We start from the raw sequence: 6,736 nt of genomic DNA, 5'->3' as shown, positions 1-6,736 counted from the left end.
AACTGCATTTACAGCCAGGCTAATGAAGTACATGGAAATGCTGGGCACTGATGACATCCCTTGTCTGTCCTTTGGCTCCCATGTGAGACCAGCAGTTTGGGACCGACCGGGCGACTCTGTGAGCTTCACAGCCCACTCCGGTGGACGTCCATCCCTGATGAAAAGCGGGGCACAGCTACCGAAATGCTTCCGAAGGGGGAGAAGCTACGCTCTGTAACTTGCGACTCTGATGCGTGGCAGCGGTAGAGACGGAGGGGTGAAGGACTGGTGGCTCCAGCACGCAAGTCAGAGACGAAATTCAAGCGAAAATATCCCGGCCGAGGGCTTTTTATTTAGACGCCGAGCTCAGGGAGGAGGGTAAAAGCGGAGGCCACCTGTTCGCTAAACTAGAAAGGGCATTCGCTGCCTCCCCACCCCGCCTGGGGACACCCTCCGTCCGGGGGGGGACACGGCTCTGCCCCTCCTCTCGCAGGGCTGGGAGCTCCGGTGGCCCCGCACGCCCCTCGGGTCGGCACCCCCGGACTCCTTCCCTCAAACTTCTCCCCCGTTCCCCGCTCCTCTCAGCCCCCCGGCCCGCAGGGTCTCAGCCCCCGCCGTCTCCCAGCCCCGGGCCACCCCCCCCCCGCTCCCGGCCGGCGGCGGGGCCGGCAGCCCTCCCCTCCCCTCCCCGCCCAGCCCCTTCCCTTCCCTTCCCCTCCCCTCGCTCCTTAAACCCCGCGGCCGGCCCGGCCCGGCCCCTCTCCCGCCTCAGCACCCGCCTCGGGCCGGCTCCGCCGCCCGCCCGCCCGCTGCCGCCAGGTCCCGCTGCCGCCCTGCCCTCCCCGCCGGCGCCCGGGCCCCCTCCCTCCCTCCCATCCTCTTTCTCTCTTTCGTTCTCTTTTTCTTTCTTTCTTTTGCCTTTCTTTCTCTTTCCTCCTTTTCTTTCTTTCTCTCCTTCTTCCTTTCTTTCCTTTCCTTCTTTCTCTTTCTTTCTTTTCTTTCTTTCCCTCTCTCCTTCTCTCTCTCATTTCCTTCTTTCTCTCATGCTTTCCTTTCCTCTCTCCTTTCCTTCTTTCTTTCTCTCATTCTTTCTTTCCTTTCCTTTTTTCATTTTTTCTTTCCTTCTTTCCCTTCTTTCTTTTCCATCTTTTCCTTCCTTCTTCTTTTCCTTCCTTCTTCTTTTCCTTCCTTCTTCTTTTCCTTCCTTCTTCTTTTCCTTCCTTCTTCTTTTCCTTCCTTCTTCTTTTCCTTCCTTCTTCTTTTCCTTCCTTCTTCTTTTCCTTCCTTCTTTTCCTTCCTTCTTTTCCTTCCTTCTTTTCCTTCCTTCTTTTCCTTCCTTCTTTTCCTTCCTTCTTTTCCTTCCTTCCTTCTTCTTCTCCTTCCTTCTTTTCTTCCTTCCTTTTCTTCCTTCCTTTTCTTCCTTCCTTCTTTTCTTCCTTCTTCCCTTCCTGCCTTCTTCTTTTCCTTCCTTCTTTTTTTCTTTCTCCTTCTCTTCTCCTTCTCTTCTCCTCCTTTTTGTTCCTCTCCCTCCTGTCTCCCTCCTGTCTCCCTCTTCTCTTCCTCCTCTCTTCCTCCCCTCTTCCTCCCCTCTTCCTCCTGGCTCCCTCCCCTCTTCCTCCCCTCTTCCTCCTCTCTCCCTCTTATCTTCCTCCTCCCTTCTCGCCCCCCCCCGCCCCCCCCGCTCTGTCCCCCGCGGGTCCCCGGGGGGGCGCGTGTGCGCGCGCGGGCCGTCGTCGTCGGGTGGGGGCGCGTGCGTGTGTGTGGCGGGCGTGGGGCGGTGGGTGTGTGTGTGGTGTGTTGCGCGCGCGCTCCGTGTCCGCCCGTCGCGCCCGTCCGTCCGTCCGTGCGGTCGGTCGGTCGGTCGGTCGGTCCTGCGCGCCCATCGGCCGCCAACCGTCCCCGCCGGGGCCGAGAGCTGCGCGACGCGCACCTCGGGCGGGCGCCGGTGCCCGCTGCGGGCGGCGCTGGTTTCCGGCAGGTAAGGGCAGTTTTGGGGCTGTGCGAGCTGAGCCCCCCGCACTGCGGCTCCCAGCACGGCCTGTGCTTGGGCCGCTTCTTCCCTTGCACGGGGAGGCAGCTCGAGTGCAGAAGAATGGGGTTTTTTTTTCGTTTTAAGTACGCAGACGTGCGGGAACAGGGTCTGTCTTTGGAAAAGAAAACCCAGACGATCTGTGTGAACAGTGTTCCTAAGCTGGGTTTGCTTATTTTTGTCTTCAGCGACAAAGTTTTCAGAGCACAGGGTGCTGGGTGAGTCCGTCCTCTGAACCCGGGTCTGGTTGGGCCCTCGAGTTGTGATCAGGGGGTGCCAAGTGCCTTCACTGCAGATGCTAAAGCAGAGGCTGAAGAACGGGCAGCAACCTCACTGGGGAAAGACTTTGAAAAAGTTCAGAGCCGGCAGGAGGTTTATAGATGTCAAGACTACATTATAATTACCGGTTTTAGGGTTGGTTCTCCTAATCGAGCATACCTTGGGATTTTGGTGACCTAACACCTTCTTGTATTCCATCCGGGTGACACTTCAGTTTCTATTAGTATGCGGGAATACTCCGCAGCGTTACCGGGACAATGCGTTCTTCAGCTCATATTTGTTGTGCCTCCCTTTCCAGCTCTAGCCTCAAAGTCTTCCTCTAAGCTGCCTAATTCAGCAATTCCTTCACTTCTGTGTTTTCACGCAGCTAGTGTTCTTAAAAAAGTGTACTGGCTGCTTCACAGCTGACACTTTATGGGCATTAGTATGCATGCGGTGCTGTGCCTGTTTGCACGTATTTTGATTAAGACCTTAAAATAACACAGCCCATCTGCGCAGTGTGGACACTAATGGAATCATTCTCAGGAAGATGCACCTGCAAAATCTATCTATGTAACTGTGTGCTTAATTTCCACCCAGGATTACTATAGCTACGTGCCTGAATTTCCTCTTTTTCTCTTACGAATGCCTGTTTAGACATCTGATTCGGGGGAGTTTGTATAAATACTGCAGAATAAATACTAATCGATAAAATAGTAGGGGGAGTTTCTCAAACAGGTTAGGCAGGCAATTGCAAGGTTTATTCTACTTCAAAAGCTCCATGACTTTTTTTTTTTTTTTTAAGAGTAAGCATTTAGTAGTTTTTACTGAAGTTTCAATCCTTCTACCATCATGCGTATTTCCCAGCATGATGCCGCTATTCTGAATATACAAAGACCATGCTCTTTGTCCACAGCTGGGACGCTGCTCTGAAGTAACTTCCAGTAAGACATATCAAGTACATGAAGGTATATATTAGAATTAACATCAGTGAAGTGTTTATGGAATACTACTACAAAAGAAAGTTCTGAGTATGTATTGCAGATTCACGGTGTACCTTAAATAAGTGTGTTTTGTTGCTGTTGCTTCTAATAAGAAGCAATGTGCTGTTTTGGGATCCTTTCTGGGGAAACTGAGGCTCGGGGAAGTTAAGAGTCCCATTCTGAACTTAGCAATGGGCAGCCTTCCACCTGATGAATGTCGTCTGGTTTGGGGCAGAATTATTCCAAGTAACTTGCACAAGGGCAGTCCTCAAAACGCTGCAAAGCCAAGGGAAGAAGCCAGGTCTCCTGACTTGCAGAACAGCAGATGATGGTGCCACTCTCTCCTGGGATCAGTTTGGGGCCAAATCTTGCTTGTTTTATCAGTGCAAATAGTATTCTCTCTAATTTGAGTGATTGTCTCTCAAATTTGAGTAAGAGCGATGCCATGAATGAGAAGAGGCTTTGGCTTGGAATTAGTACATCTGATGGAAGACTTATTGTGGGGGATGTATCAGTATGACTCAGGAGTATGACTCATGTTAGCATGGTGGAAGAACAAGGTCCCCAATGGGGACCTAATGGGAAGAATTAAGTGGAAGAACTAGTTTGTTTCTGTGGTCTGTGGGAAGCTTCTTGTGAGCTCAGAGACCCAGACAATGTGTGGGTGAGCGTGCCTGTAGCACCTATACATACACATAAGTCTTTTCTTACTTCTGCTGACATTTCATACAGTTTTAGGGCAAACAACTTTGCTACATGCTGGAGCTAGCTGTTGATTCTGGAGATTATGATACTGAAAATAATAGGAATAAAAGAACGCTTTTGTTTCCAGCATGTGATAAGTTCCTTGCTAAAATACGTTTCTGAGATTTGCTCGGTAATTATCTTGGCTTCAAAGGGTATTTCAATTTGTCATACTGCAACACTTTCTTCTAAAACCTGTTTTGATTAATCACTGCTGGATGATTGCAATTCCTCCCTTTTAAAAACCATTCTTAAACTCTTTCCTTTTCTCATAATGAGGAGCAAAGCCTTTAAGAAAAAAACCCTACATTATATCAACATCTTGTCCGTACCACCATACCTGAATAATACAGGTGATACTGGGCTATTTCAGCTCTGCAGGCAATGCCAAATTCCGCAATCTTTCCTCGAGAAACTTCAATTATGTATTGTCTCCCATGACACTGAAATACCCCCTTCCAGCCCTTCCAACTCCGTTTTCCCTAGCGAGGAAGATGTGGCAGTGCATTTCTACCTTTACAACTAGCTCGTAGAGAGGAGCCATTCCTGCAGGTCTTTCTTTGGCCAAATGAGTCTAAAGACAGGAATATTGGGTCCTTATTGGATAGCGCTTACTTTGTATAAGGCGCTACCGACTGTTACAAAGATGTTTTGGAGCGTGAGAGCTCAAGTTTTGGGAATGGGGAAGGGGGGAGGTGGCATCTACAGAAATCACTAGACTGTAACTGAGGAATTTGGAACATATTTTGAAATTGTTGTAGCAAATGTAGGCAGAACAGGAAAAGAGCAGGAAAATTAACATATTAGAAACTATTGTATTTGGACAAAAGCTCCCTCTGTTGATTTCCTCCGTCATATACTTCATTTTACTTGGTGTTTTCCTAATGGCTTGTTCTGGTTGGTGCTGAAGTTTTTGTGATCCCCTTCAATGGAAGTCACATCAGGCTTCGGAAGTTGGCACGAGCAAAGCTCGGCTGAGATGACTCTGTCCCAGCACAACTAGCGGAGCCAAGCAGAGGCATGTATTTTGCAGGGAGAGGAGCTTCTGCAAGGATCTCCCAGTGTGCTTTTGGGAGACTTGCATTTCTTAAGCCTTGAAGTGATCTGCTCAAGCCACGCTCAGACTTACATTCTCCTTGGCAAGCAAGTGTGAGATCTTCTGAGGTAATAAACTATAACTTTTATTATATAGTTTTCCATTTCAAATTTTGTTTAAAAAATGCTGCTAGGTTTCGGGGTGTTTTTCAGGGGAGAGGAGGTGTTAGTCCTAATGGCCTTGATTTATAAATGACATGAAGGGTCAGTAAATTATATGTGAAATTAAGGATTTTTGCCTTAACATCACAGCTAAAAAGCCCACTGGACTGTTGTCAGGGGCTGGGGACAGAGGATGTTGCTCTGGCAGATGTGCTGCACAGCCTTTAGCAAGTCACTGAATCTGTGCACAGTCAGTTCTTCCACCTGTGAATAAGAGGTAATTTTAGAAGGAGATCTTAAATCAGTTGTGACCTTGCGATCCTAAAATTAAAAAAAAAAAAAGAAGGTGGTTTTTATTAGTGCAAAGTATTCTGATTTCTTGTTAATTGACTAGTATATACTCTAGCGATCGGCAACATTTCCAGAATTTGAGTTGCAAGGAGAGACTAGCCAGATCCAATTTTTGGGAAGTATGGAATGACTTGTACTCTAATATCTTTCCCCCTTTCCACCCTGGGGCATGTCACTAGTGAAAAAATCTGGACAAAGCTGTTTTATGTGGAGGAATGAGACCCTGGGAACCCAGATTTAACCTGGCACGGCTCTGAAGCTGTGAAGAGTAAGGAAGCTGCAGAATGGGGCAGGCAGGTCCCTTTTATGTCCGAGACAAGTGCATGAAGTTACTTTACGGAGCTTCCAGCCCACTTCCATGACTCTTGCAGTGTGTCTGTACTCCAGTTATTCAGAAATGTGAACAAAAATGACATGGTCGTCTATTCAGAGGTGGTAATGCAACGCTGAGAACCCTACAACCCTTGTTTTCCATCACAGGACTTTTCCTCTATATGATCTCCTTTGCATTTGCTGCTGCTGGCTGCCATGGGGGCTGTGAACAGCAATTACAAACCCCAGGCTGACATCCCCAGCAGTGCAGCTTGGCCAAGGGCATGGCAGGGAATGTGCACTGATTTCTTCTCCCCACTCTACTCTTCAGGTCCAGTTCCACTGTGCAGGCTGAAATATTTTGTCATGTGAATGTGATCTGCAAAACAGGATCGACAGTTCTGGTTGAAGGAAAAGTTGCTTATTCATTCTTAGCCTGAATATGAGGTTGGAAGGGGGCTGATAATATTTATTTTTTCAGCATCACTAAAAGGTCTATGAAGATTAAATAGCTGATGCTTCACCTAGCAAGGAAGAAGTATGCGCACATTATCCTTGCCTTGAGAAAACTGTTTCAGAATTGGCAGTAGCTGGGTAGATGGTGGGTATATCACCTGCCCAGGACTTGTGGTATAGATTAGAGATTTAATCTGGAGTGGGGAAAAAAAGAAACAACCCACCTCTGTAATAAACATTATTGATATACAACAGATATGTCACTTCCTGCTGGTTAGTGGAAAATTAATTTCACATCACAGGTGGTGCAAGTAGTGAGATAGCTTTTATTTCATTGTGCTGCTAGAAACAACCTCAAAAAAAAAGTGTGTCTTTGCTTGAGAGAATGAAAGCAGGCTGAGTTGCCATTCTCTATTATATTGAGGTT

At 47.9% G+C, this 6,736-nt stretch overlaps 1 protein-coding gene across 1 annotated transcript in view; it reads left to right on the top strand.

Moving 5' to 3' along the window:
* Window positions 1–632: 632 nt before the first annotated feature.
* Window positions 633–6,736, top strand: part of COL22A1 (collagen type XXII alpha 1 chain) — a 233,160-nt gene continuing 227,056 nt past the window's right edge. The window contains exon 1 of the mRNA XM_075024010.1: window positions 633–798. The gene's annotated coding sequence lies outside the window, so the exon portion shown is untranslated. The remainder of the gene's footprint in view (window positions 799–6,736) is intronic.

Source organism: Buteo buteo, chromosome 3, assembly GCF_964188355.1.
Source record: "Buteo buteo chromosome 3, bButBut1.hap1.1, whole genome shotgun sequence".
Taxonomy (NCBI): domain Eukaryota; kingdom Metazoa; phylum Chordata; class Aves; order Accipitriformes; family Accipitridae; genus Buteo; species Buteo buteo.
The sequence above is the reverse complement of the archived record's forward strand: the minus strand, read 5'-3'. Positions and strand labels throughout refer to the sequence as shown.